The sequence below is a fragment of the Hemitrygon akajei genome, chromosome 7 (genome assembly GCF_048418815.1).
Source record: "Hemitrygon akajei chromosome 7, sHemAka1.3, whole genome shotgun sequence".
Classification (NCBI taxonomy): domain Eukaryota; kingdom Metazoa; phylum Chordata; class Chondrichthyes; order Myliobatiformes; family Dasyatidae; genus Hemitrygon; species Hemitrygon akajei.
In genome coordinates this window covers 133,492,674-133,504,484 of record NC_133130.1, presented here as the reverse complement: position 1 = coordinate 133,504,484, position 11,811 = coordinate 133,492,674, and the positions used below count along the sequence as shown (strand labels likewise).

Here is an 11,811-nt window from a genome sequence, read left to right as displayed (position 1 = left end):
GAGAGGAGGAAGCTGTCCCTGAATTGTTGAGTGTGTGCGCCTTCTGACTCCTGTACTTGATGGTAGCAATGAAGCATCGTTCCTTGAATATGTCATGGATGCCGTGGAGGTTAGTGCCCATGATGAAGCTGACTAAGTTTACAAATCTGCTGCTTTTTCCGATCCTGTGTGGTAACTCCTTCCACGGTGATGCTGCCCGTTAGAGTGCTATCCACTGTCCAGCTGTAGACAGACCAAATCTTCTCAAACTCCTATTGAAATATAGCCGCTGTCTTGCCCTCTTTGTAGCTGTATCGATATGTTGGGTCCAGGATATGTTGGCTCCCTGATGTTAACACGCAGGAACTTCTGATCCCTCTATGAGGATTGTGTGCTCCCTCGTCTAAACCCTTCAGAAGTCCACAATCAATTCTTAGTCTGAAAGGGTAGCCCCAAGGATGTAAAAGCAGAGCTTATTATGACATGTATACACAGGTATAAGAGGCACATCATATCATGAAAGCAGCATTCACAAGAGAAAGCAGGTTATAGACAATTTTCACAAGGCAACACAGAACAATAAGTCTATTTTAGTGCTAAGTGTTGTGGTAGGATGCCAGAACCAGCGATTACAGTCTCATTCAGGATTAAAATACGAAATGTCTTCATTTCTTCACCCAGCAGCTGGTTAGCCGTTGGAATTATTTTGTCTCGTGTGTGTAATACCCGGAGCGACTGAAGTTTGGCTCTTTCGGTTGGTAGAACCAGTCTGCAGCCATCCCGTTCCAAAGGCAGACGCAGCCTCCCGGCCAGTGGGCGGCGCTGTCGTCCCGGGGAGCGCCGCGCCGGGCCGGGCTGAGTTGGACTGGGCGGGGGCGGCGGCAGCCACAGGCGGCGGGGCGCCTCTGCAACTGTGGGCAACGCTTCCGTCCCTCACTCTGAGTGAGGCGGAATCCACCTCCCCCTCTCCGGGGGTTACTGGGCTACCATGATTGAGGCTGCTTGCCGAGGACGTTCGGCCTCTCCGGGAGATGAGGTGAGTGGGGGTGGGCGCCCCGCCGGTACGTGAACGGGCAGCGGGTTACCGGGGGCGGGCGAGGCTGAGCCGAGCATTGCCCAGCCCCGCTGGTCCGGGCCGCCCTCTTCTCCATCCCCACTCTTCCCTCCCCCTTTCCCCCTCTCCCCCCTCCCTCCGTCCTTCCTTTCTTCCCCATACCGGCAAACGGCGACGTTTTCAAACGCAAGCCCGGGACCGGTTGCTAGGAGACGGGGCAAAGCGGCAGCAGTCCCACCCCGGAGCCGGAGCCGCCAACACCACTGGGTGCGGGAATTCAGTGCCTCCGCAATCTGTGTGCAATCATCTGTCCTTTTTATTTCCATTCAATCCACTTTGCCCTTTAAAGATTCCTTCTGGACACCCTTTTGCAGTTGCACAAATTACTTGGTTAAGTTTCAGTTTATATAAGCGAAAGAGATGAGCTATCAGACGCGACACTTCACGAGAAAGCAGGAGTTTTATCTCGAATGTGGGTGTTGCCGGCGAGACCCAGGCGTGTGTTGCTCATCGCTCATCTCCTGGTCGAGGATCAGGAGGAGGTGGCGAGCAGCTTCCTGCAAACGCTGCAGTGCCATCGAAGGTGTAACCGCAGAAGTTGTTTAAGGATGTAAATCCAGTGACCACGAAGGTACTATTAAGTTGGGGTTGTTGCAGATCAGAATCAGGTTTAATTATCCCCGGCATATATTTTGGATTGCGTTGCAATGAAAGGCGATTTGATATGGGTATAGATAAGGCTATCTACCTTCAGGAAAAAAGTAAATATGGTGGAAAGAGTACAGAGAAAATTGACAAGGATGTTGCCGGGTCTGGATGACCAGAGTTATAAGGAAAGGTTGAATAGGTTAGGTCTTTATTCCTTGGAATATGGACGATGATTCTATGAAGGGAGATTTTATGGAGGTATATAAAATTATGAGGGATATAGATGAGGTAAATGCAACCAGGCTTTTTCCACTGAGGTTGGTTGGGACAACAACCAGAGATCACGGGTTAAGGGTGAAAAGCTTAAGGGGAACATCAGGGGAAACTTCTTCACTCAGAGGGTGTTGACAGTGTGGAAGGAGCTGCCAGTACAAGTGGTACATGCAAACTCGATTTCAACATTTAAAGTAAGTTTGGTTAGGTACATGGATGAGAAGGGTATGGAGGGCTATGGTCCAGGTCAGGTTGATGGGAGAAGGCAGTTTAAATGTTTTGGCATGGACTATATGACCTGCAGGGCCTGTTTCTGTGCTGTACTTCTATGACTAAATGAAATTACACATTTTATATAATACAAAATGAAAGCAAAAAAAAACCAACAAGTGAGGTAGTGTTCATGGGTTCACTGTCCATTCAGAAATCAGATGGCAGAAGGGAAGAAGCTGTTCCTGAATTAGCAAGAGTGTATCTTCAGGCTCCTGTGCCTTCTCCCTGATGATAGCAATGAGAACAAGGCATATCCTGGGCGATGGGGATCCGTAACGCCTTTTTGAGCCATCGCCCCTTGCAGATGTCCTGGATGCTGGGAAGCCTAGTGCCCGTGATGGAGCTGATTAAGCTTACAACTCTCTGCAGCTTACTTTGATCTAGTGCAGTGCCCCCCCCCCACTCCTACCAGACTGTGATGCAGCCAGTTAGAATGCTCTCCATAGTGCACCTGTCAAAATTTGTGTCTTAGGTGACATACCAAATCTTCTGAAATTTAGCTGCTGTTTGTAGCTGCATTGATATGTTGGGTCCGGGAACTTTAAGTTGCTCACCTTTTTCACTTCTGGTTCCTCTGAGGATGAGTGAGTGTTCCGTCATCTTACCCTTTCTGAAGCCTGCAGTCAGTTCTTTGGTCTTACCGATGTTGAGTGCATGGTTGTTACTGTGGAACCGCTGAACTAGCTGATATATTACGCTCCTATGCGTTCTTATCACAGTCTGTAATTCTGCCGGAGATAGTTGTGTCTTTAACAAATTTATAGATGGCGTTTGAAACAGGCCTTTTGGCCCAACTGCTTCGTCTGACCAAGGCCCCCATCTAAGCTAGTCACAACTGCCTGTGTTTAGCTCGCATCCCCCTAAACCAGGGATTCCCAACGTCTTCCTATGTCGTGGACCAATACCATTAAGCAAGGCGTCCGAGGACTCAGGTTGGGAAACCTTGCTCGAAACCTTGCCTATCCGTGTACTTGTCAAATGGATATGAGTGGGTTCCTCAATCAGTATTCACCTGAGAGAAAGGAAAGTGGGGAGGTGTCAGAGAATTCAGGGAAGAAGTGTCTTCATATTCTGAAGCAAGTCTGCATCGGTAAGGAGGAAAGTGATAGGGAGAATGTTACAGGCTAGTGAGTGACAGGAAGGTTGTTGATGAAGGTTCTGAGGGACAGGATTTCTGTTCACTTGGAAAAGCAGCAACTGATTAAGAGCAGTCGGCGTGATTTTGTACAAGGAAGATCACATCTCACAAATTGATTGTGTGTTTTCAGGAGGTAAGTAAGAAAACTGATGCAGGCAGAGCAGTAGATGAGCTTTGCACGGACTTCAGGAAGGCTTCTTGACAAGGTCTCATGTAATGGACTGGTCCAGAAGGTTAAGGTACATGGGTTTGAGGCAAAATTAGCTTGGTGGTAGGAAGCGGAGGGTAATGGATGTGCATCGGCAAGGATGGGCAACAGGATGGATGAGCTGGGTCAGAAGGGCCTGTTTCTATCCTGTAGGGTTCTATGATGCTAAGTCATCACTATCTGGTTCAACGAGATCCTTTCGGAATTGTGATGTATGAGTTAGCTATCAGTTTGCACACAGCGAGGTCCTACAACAGCAATGAGGCTTTAAGCAGATCACCATTTTTATATTAAATATTGGTTGGAACTATTGGGAAGACCCTGGAATTCATTACTACAGATACCTGTGTCATTGGGTATATATTTAAAGTGGAAGTTGATAGTTCTTGATTAGTCAGGGTATCAAGATCCCCTGACATAAACTCTGAAGCAGGTTATTGTTGCTAGGTATCTTAGAACACACTGGTTATAACACATTGCCATATGGTGAATTGTGGGATTTACAGTGATACTAAACACAGGTCAGTCTTGATTGTGTCCTGGAGGATGCACGACCCTTTCTTCTCAGCCATCCTCATCAGTGGTTCCAGGAAACCGGTTTACACGCTGAGTCTCTGCTTCAGAACGTAGGCATAAATAGGTGAGGGGAATCTGCAGATCTGTTTTAAAGGTTATAAATACGAACTTGAGTTTAAAGCAATAAGATAGAGACTGAAGCAGTTTTGTTAATTTCTCTGCCCCTGTCATTGTTGGTCCTAAAGATATTAGTTTAAACCCCCAGTGTGCTCAGGCTTTAAAGGAAGTGAAATGTAGTGTTTTCCTACCCCTGTACTTTGAGATAGCAACTTCATATAATTCAACTGTATAACGTTCCTTTTGCTCTATAAGGTACTAAATTGGATTAGACATTGGCTTTGAGGGAGAAGCCAGAGAGTGGTAGTAGAAGTTTGCCTCTTTGCCTGGAGGCCTGTGACTAGTGGAGTGCCGCAGGGATCTGTGCTGATGGTCATCTATATCAACAATCTGGATGATAACATGGTTAACTGGATTAAGGAATTTGTGGGTGACATCAAGATTGGGGGTGTAGTAGACAGCGAGGAAGACTATCATGGGTTGCATCAGCTGAAAAAATGGGCTGAAAAATGGCAGATGGAATTTAATGCAGACAAGTATGAGGTTTTGCATTTCAGTAGAACCAACCGGGGTAGGTCTTACACAGTGAACAGGACATTGAGTGTGGTCAAACAAAGGAGTCTGCAAATACAGGTCCTTAATTCATTAAAAGTGGCATCCCACATTGATAGGGTTGTAAAGAAAGCTTTTGGTATATTTCCTTCATAAATCAATGTATTCAGTACAGGAGATAGAATGTTATGTTGAAGTTGTATCAGACGTTGGTGAGGCTTAATTTGGAATGTTGTGTTCAGTTTTGGTCACCTACCTACAGGAAAGATGTAAATAAGGTTGAAAGAGTACAGAGGATTTTGCCAGGTCTGGAGGATGAGGTTTATGGGAAGATTGAATAGGTTAGGACTTTATTCCTTAGAATGTAGAAGATTGAGAGGAGATCTGAAAGAGGTATACAAAATAATGAGGGGTATAGATAAGGTAAATGCAAGCAGGCTGTTTTCACTGAGGTTGGGTGGAACTACAACTAGAGGTCATAAGTTAAGGGTGAAAGGTGACAAATTTTAACAGAGTGGTGAGTGCGTGGAATGAGTTGTTCACAAGTAGTGGATGTAAACTCGATTTTGACATTTAAGAGATACTTGGATCGGTACATGGATGGCAGGGGTGTGGAGGCCTCTGGTTCCGGTGCAGGTTAATGGGAGTAGGCAGTTTAAATGGTTCAGCATGGACTAGATGGGCCAAAGGGCCTGTTTCTGTGCTGCACTTTTCCATGACTCTAAATCTGATTGCATTTTTTCAGGAGTTAATTAAGAAAGCTGGTGAAGACAGGGCAGTAGATGTGCTTTGCAAGGACTTCAGAAAGGTCCCACATGATGGGCTGGTTCTGAAGATTAAGCCACACGAGTCCGAGGCAAAATTAACCTGGTGGTAGGAAGCAGACGATAGTGGTGAATAGGTGCTCTTTTATGACTCTGTAACCAGTGATGTACTGCAGGGGTCTGGGTAAAATATAGAAAATAATTGGATGAACATGTGGGAGGTATGATTAATACGTTTACAGACAACATGGTGTTGATGGTAAAGAAGATTGTCTCCTGATGCACTGCAAGGTTGGTGGGCGGAGTGGTGGCATAATTCCAGCAAATGTAAGCTAATGCACCTTGTAAGGTCAAATTCTGGTGTGACATCAAGTAAGTGGCAGGGACTCTGAAAGGACATTGATGTACAGAAGGTGTGCAAGTCCAGAGCTCACTGAACGTGGTGATACAGGTGGCTAGCATAGTAAAGAAGGTGTTCTTGCACTCGTAGGCTGAAGCGTTAACAGTAAGAGCTGGGTTGTCACGTTGCAGCTGTACAGAACATTGGTTAGACTGCTTTTGGACAATGGTGTACAGTTCTGGCTGTCAGACTACATGAAGGAAGTAGAAGCAGTGCGGAGAGTGGAGAAAAGGTAGACCAGAATACTGCCTTGAATGGAGTGGGGTAGGTATGGCACCAGGGCAATGTAGTGGTTACTGCGACACTATTACAGCTTGGGGCGCTGGAGTTCAGAGTTCAGTTCCAGCGTCCTCTGTAAGCAGGTTTGTATATCCCATTAGACATGGGAGTAGAATTAGGCCATTCAGCTCATTGAGTCTGCACCACCATTTCATCATGGCTGTTCCATTTCCCTCTCAACCCCATTCTTCTGCCTTCCCCCCATAACCTTTCACCCTCTGACTAATCAAGAACCTTAAATGCACCTCTGCCTTAAATGCACCCAGCAATAAATTCCACAGATTCACCACCTTCTTGCTAAAGAAATTCTTCCTCATCTCTGTTCTAAATGGATGTCCTCCTCCTATTCTGAGGCTATGTCCTCTGGTCCTAGACTCACCCACCAACAGAAACATCTTCTTTATATCCACTCTATCTAGGCCTTTCAACATTCGATAGGAAATTCCTTCCTGTGTGTTTGTTGGTTTCTTCTGGGTGCTCCAGTTTCCTCCCACAGTCCATAGGTTAATTGGTCATCGTAAATTGTCCCACGACTAGGTTAGGGTTAAATTGGTGGGTTGCTGAGTGCACCAAAGAGCTCGAAGTGCTGGAAAGGCCTCTTCCACTCAGTATAAGGAGAGAGTTTATAGGCAGTGTCTAATCTCACTGGGCATAGGAAACTAACTTAACAGCAGTTTCTAAAATTTCAGGAGGCATAGATAGAATGAAAAGAGGAGGAAAAGAAAATGAAAAGAGGTACAGGAGTCTAGAGCTAGAGAAGGGGGAGAAAATTGAAGGAGATTAGATAGGTGAATTCTTCAGATGAAAGATGAATATCTGAAATGAGGAGGTGATGGAGGCAGTAACAGTTACAATGTCTATGGGCAGGATAGGCAGGGCAAATTCAAGCACATGGGACTGACTAATGGGGGTGGGCATTGGTGTGAGTGGGCATCAGTGTGGATGGATGTCAGGATGGATAAGGTGGGTCAAGTGGGCCTTGTTCTCTACCTATAGGATTCAATGATGCCAAGTCGTCATGACATGGTTCGGCAAGATATTTTGGAGCTGTCAATTTGCACACAAGTAAGGTCCTTTAACAACAATGAGGTTTTGAAAAGATTACAGTTTTAAAATTAAATAAATACTATTTGGAACTGTTGGGAGGACTGCAGAATTCATTGCTGCAGGTGGCTGTGGAGGACGCCATTGGGTATATTTAATTTAAAGTGAAGGTTGATGGGTTCTTGACTAGGGGCATCAAAGCATACGGCGAGAAAGCAGGAAAATGGGGTTGACAGGAATAATAAATCAGCCATGATGGAATGGCAGAGCAGATTTTATGGGCTGAATGGTCTAATTCTGTTCCTTTGTCTTATAGTCTTATTTCAGTGAACAATTATACTTGGCAATTTATACTTGTGTACTTTTTAATTTAAAATGATACATCCCATCTCTCCAGGCTCCTTTTATAAATATTGCATTACTTACTCATGCCCTAGTAGGGGTAATGGGCTTGCGCTGTGCTGTAGCTTGCCAGAATCCTCTGCCCTGGGCCATTCGTTCTGTCTTTCAAGGTGTAGCCCTGAAGATCCTTCCTCTCCCAGGTAGGAGGTCTTTGGAGCTTCTGTTGGTGTTTCCATAGCATTGGGTTTATACAGGATGGGGTTACTAGTCCCCACTAACCATCTTCCTTCCGTAGCCATGCTTGGGACAGTCCATGGTGAAGTTAGAAGTACAATGTAGTCTCTCATTATGTGAAAGAACACGTGTAGCAACACTGCTGTTGTAAGGTTCTCTGCTTTAGACTGAGTTATCAGTTTTATATTGGGGGATAACTATTTAGGTGCATGGCAGGGTGGGGATACGTCTCTACCAAAGGAGATGAAAGGTGCTCCTTCCCTCCGCTAGCCTGCTGGTCACCATAGGATGAGGTGTAGCACCTGCTCAGCACCCTTCATCCCCCGGATCAGGGACATGTGAGGCCATGGGAGCAGGATGGTCGTATGAGCAGCTGGTGCATATCACATTTCCTGGTTATGCGTCCATTGATGCCAGACGGACTATTTCTGAAGAGTATTGATAATGGTTTGGGTCACCCATGTTGTAAAGACACTGCCCAGAAGAAGGCAATGGCAAACCACTTCTGCAGAAAAACTTTGCCAAGAACAATCATGGTCATGGATAGAGAAAAGAATAAAGACAACAGTGTGAGGGAAGTCTTCCCCACAGACAACAATCTGATTAAAGACAGATGAATCAGGATCAGGGTTTCATATCACTGACATATGTTGTGAAATTTGTTGTTTTGTGGCAGCTGTGCTTTGCAAAACATAATAAAAACTCTATAGTAAGAATTACATAATTACAGTATGTCCATTCAGAAATCTGATGGTGGAAAGGAAGAAGCTGTTCGTGAATCATTGAGTGTGTGACTTCAGGCTCCTGTACCTCCTCCCTGATGGTAGTGATGAGAAAAAGTCATGTCCTTAGTGATGGAGGTCCTTAATTGAGGACGCCGCCTTTTTGAGGCATCGCTCCTTGTAGATGTCCTGGATACTAGGAAGGCAATGCCTATGATGGGTAGTTCATTTCCATCCTGTGCAGAAGCCCCTCCATTCTAGATGGTGATGCAGCCAGTTAAAACGCTCTCCATGATTGCCTACGTCATACGACATGGCACATAATGATGATGACGATGATCTGTTTAGGAAGAAAGTCTGTGAGGGGGAAGGATGGATGGCTGACATTTTGGATCTCATTTGCCATATTCCTCCAGCAATTTGCTGTTCGTGCAGGCAGCAGCATGTGCTGCTCCTCCTGTGTCACCAGGAAATAAACCTGTTATCTGTGATTACTGCTGAGAGGGGCAATAGTGAGAAAATCTGCAGATAATTCAAGAAGGAAAGTAAAATCTGAAGCAATTGTTTACTTGAACAGACCCAGCTGTTTTCTTGGTCTTCCTGGATATCGGCCAAATGCATGAAAACTTGTCAGAGCAAATAGACATCAAGTGAACAGCGTATAAACACGTCATTTAAAATATCTGCTCTCCCTGTACTTGTTCCATTTTAGCATCCATCTCCTTTCATTCCGTCGTCTCTCGTGCACAGTTTGCTTTCCCTTAAAGTTAAATATTTGCTTAAGTTGAGGTTAATACTGTCTTTCAAACTCTCACCACTCAGAATCAAAATCAGGTTTAATATCACTGGAATATGTCATTGAGATTTGTTAACTTTGCAGCTGCAGTACAACGTAATACATAAAAATGGAGATGAAAAGCAAATTTCAGTAATTGTGTGTGTATAGTAAAATCAGGGAAAAAAGGTAGTGAGATAGTATTCATAGGTTCAATATCCATTTGGAAATTGGATGGCAGAGGGGAAGAAGCTCTTCCTGAATCGTTGAATGTCTGTCTTTAGGCTCCTGTACCTCCTCCCTGATGGTAACAATGAGAAGACCTGGGTGATGGGGATCCTTAATGATGGATGCCACCTTTTTGAGGCACTGCTCCCTTAAAATGTCTTGGATACTACGGAGGCTAGTGTCCATGATGGAGCTGATTAATTTTACAACTCTATGCAGCTTACTTCGATCCTGTGCACTGGCCCCTACCACCCCTTCCCTCATACCAGACGGTGATGCAGCCAGTCAGAATGCTCTCCATAAGACATCTGTAGAAATTTGTGTGTCTTCAGTGACATACCAAATCTCCTTGAACCGCTAATGACTTATTGGCCGCTGTCTTGCCTTCTTTGTAGCTGCATCAATATGTTGGGTCCAGGTCAGATCCTCAGAGATATTGGCACTCAGGAACTTGAAATTGCTCACTCTCCATTTCTGATCTGTCTGTGAGGATTGGTATGTGTTCCTTTGTCTTACTCTTTTTGAAGTCCGCAGTCAGCTCTTTGGTCTTACTGACGTTGTGGGCAAGGTTGTTGCTGTCTGGATTAAAAGCCGTGTTTCCTGAATTTCCTATTGAATTTATTGGGGTTGAAGTAGAGCAGCTGGTCGACCTGCTGTCTCACAACCCCAGTGAGTTGTAATTGATTCTGATCCCAGGTACTTGAATGCAAGGCATAGAGGGATGTGGAATGATTGCAGGCACATGGGATTAGTATCTCCATTTCCTGAACATCCACGCTCTCCCCATCTTCCTGCCACCCTAACAGTGATAGAGTTCCTTTTGTCCTCAACTACTGCCCTGATTCAATCATCCTCCACATCCAACTTGTTATCCTCTGCAACTTCTGCCATCTCCAAAGGGATGCTACCACAAACATATCTTTACCTCCTCCCTCCCCTCTTCGATTTCCACGGGGATTACTTGCTCCATGATTCCCTTGTCCATTCGTCCTTCCCTGCTAATGTCCTTCCTGGCACTTATCCCTGCATGTGGTCTAAGTGCTACACCTGTCCATACATCTCCTCCCTCACCTCCATTCAGGGCCCTAAACAGCCCTTTCAGGTAAGGCAAACTTCTCCATTGAATCTGCTGGGGTTGTCTATTGTGTCCAGTGCTCCTGATGCGGCCTCCTCTACATTGGTGAGACACGTCATAAATTTGGGGACTGCTTTGCCGAGTACCTCCACTCTATCCATCAAAAACTGAACTTCCTGGTGGCCAAACATTTTAATTCTGATTCCCATTCCCATTCTGACATGTCGGTCCACTTGTGTCATGATGAAGCTACCCCCCAGTGGGGGGAGAGGAGCAGCAGCTTGTATTTGATGGCTCTGAGCCTGTACTGACTGGAGTTCAGGACAGGGCTTGCCAACCTTTTCTATGCCATGGACCTTTACCATTAACTGGGAGGTCTGTGGACCCCAGGTTGGGGACTCCTGGTTTAGAAGAAAATAGATGGATCTCACTGAGAATATTGAAAGGCCAAGATAGAGTGAATGTGGAGTGGATGTTTTCTATAGTGGGAGAGTCTTAAGGCAAGAGGGCACAGCCTCAGAATAGAGGGATGTCTGTTTAGAACAGAGATAAGGAGGAATTTCTTTAGCCAGAGAGTAGTGAATATGTGGAATTAATTGCATCAGGTGTTATGGAGCCCATATTATCAAGTGTATTTTAAAGTGGAGGTTGTTAGGTTCTTAATTAGTCATGGTGTCAAAGGTAACGGAGAGAAGGCAGGTGACTGGGATTGAGGGGGTTAATAAATCAGCCAAGATGGAATGGTGGCGCAGGCTCAGTGGGCTTAATGATCTAATTCTCCGTTATCTTACGTTGGATTAATGGATGTGTGTTTGGTGTAGGTAGTGCTAAGGTAAAAACACAGCCTTAACCTCATTGCCTACTGGAGCACACATAAAGGGCCTGTTTACAACAAGGATGGGGATTGTAACTCGTGGCATGATGTGAAGATGTGTAGGGAAAGGACACGCCCTGGGGCAGACAGTGTGTGCTGAAAGGCTGACCCGACTGATAAAGCTGTTACAGATGGATGTGGAATCCCACATTGTACGTATGGAGGCACTGAGTACATCAGTAAATAAGCCACAAATTTTAATGACATGCTGATTTCACATCGGACCGCGTGTGTCCAGTTCTGTACACTGTACTTTAGTTAAGGACTGAAGTTCTCAACGAGGCTGCAGAGAGATTCCCAAGGATGAGGGAGCTCA

The 11,811-nt window shown here is 45.4% G+C and overlaps 1 protein-coding gene across 5 annotated transcripts in view; it reads left to right on the top strand.

Annotated features, from left to right (window-relative positions):
• The first annotated feature begins 829 nt into the window (after positions 1-829).
• The window catches only part of pitpnm2 (phosphatidylinositol transfer protein, membrane-associated 2), a 316,594-nt gene continuing 305,612 nt past the window's right edge, over positions 830-11,811 (top strand). For 3 of the 5 annotated variants that reach the window (XM_073051991.1, XM_073051992.1, XM_073051990.1), the window contains exon 1: positions 831-1,015. The gene's annotated coding sequence lies outside the window, so the exon portion shown is untranslated. Of the gene's footprint in view, positions 1,016-11,811 lie in introns of all 5 variants that reach the window. The other 2 variants (XM_073051985.1, XM_073051993.1) reach the window with 2 other exon arrangements.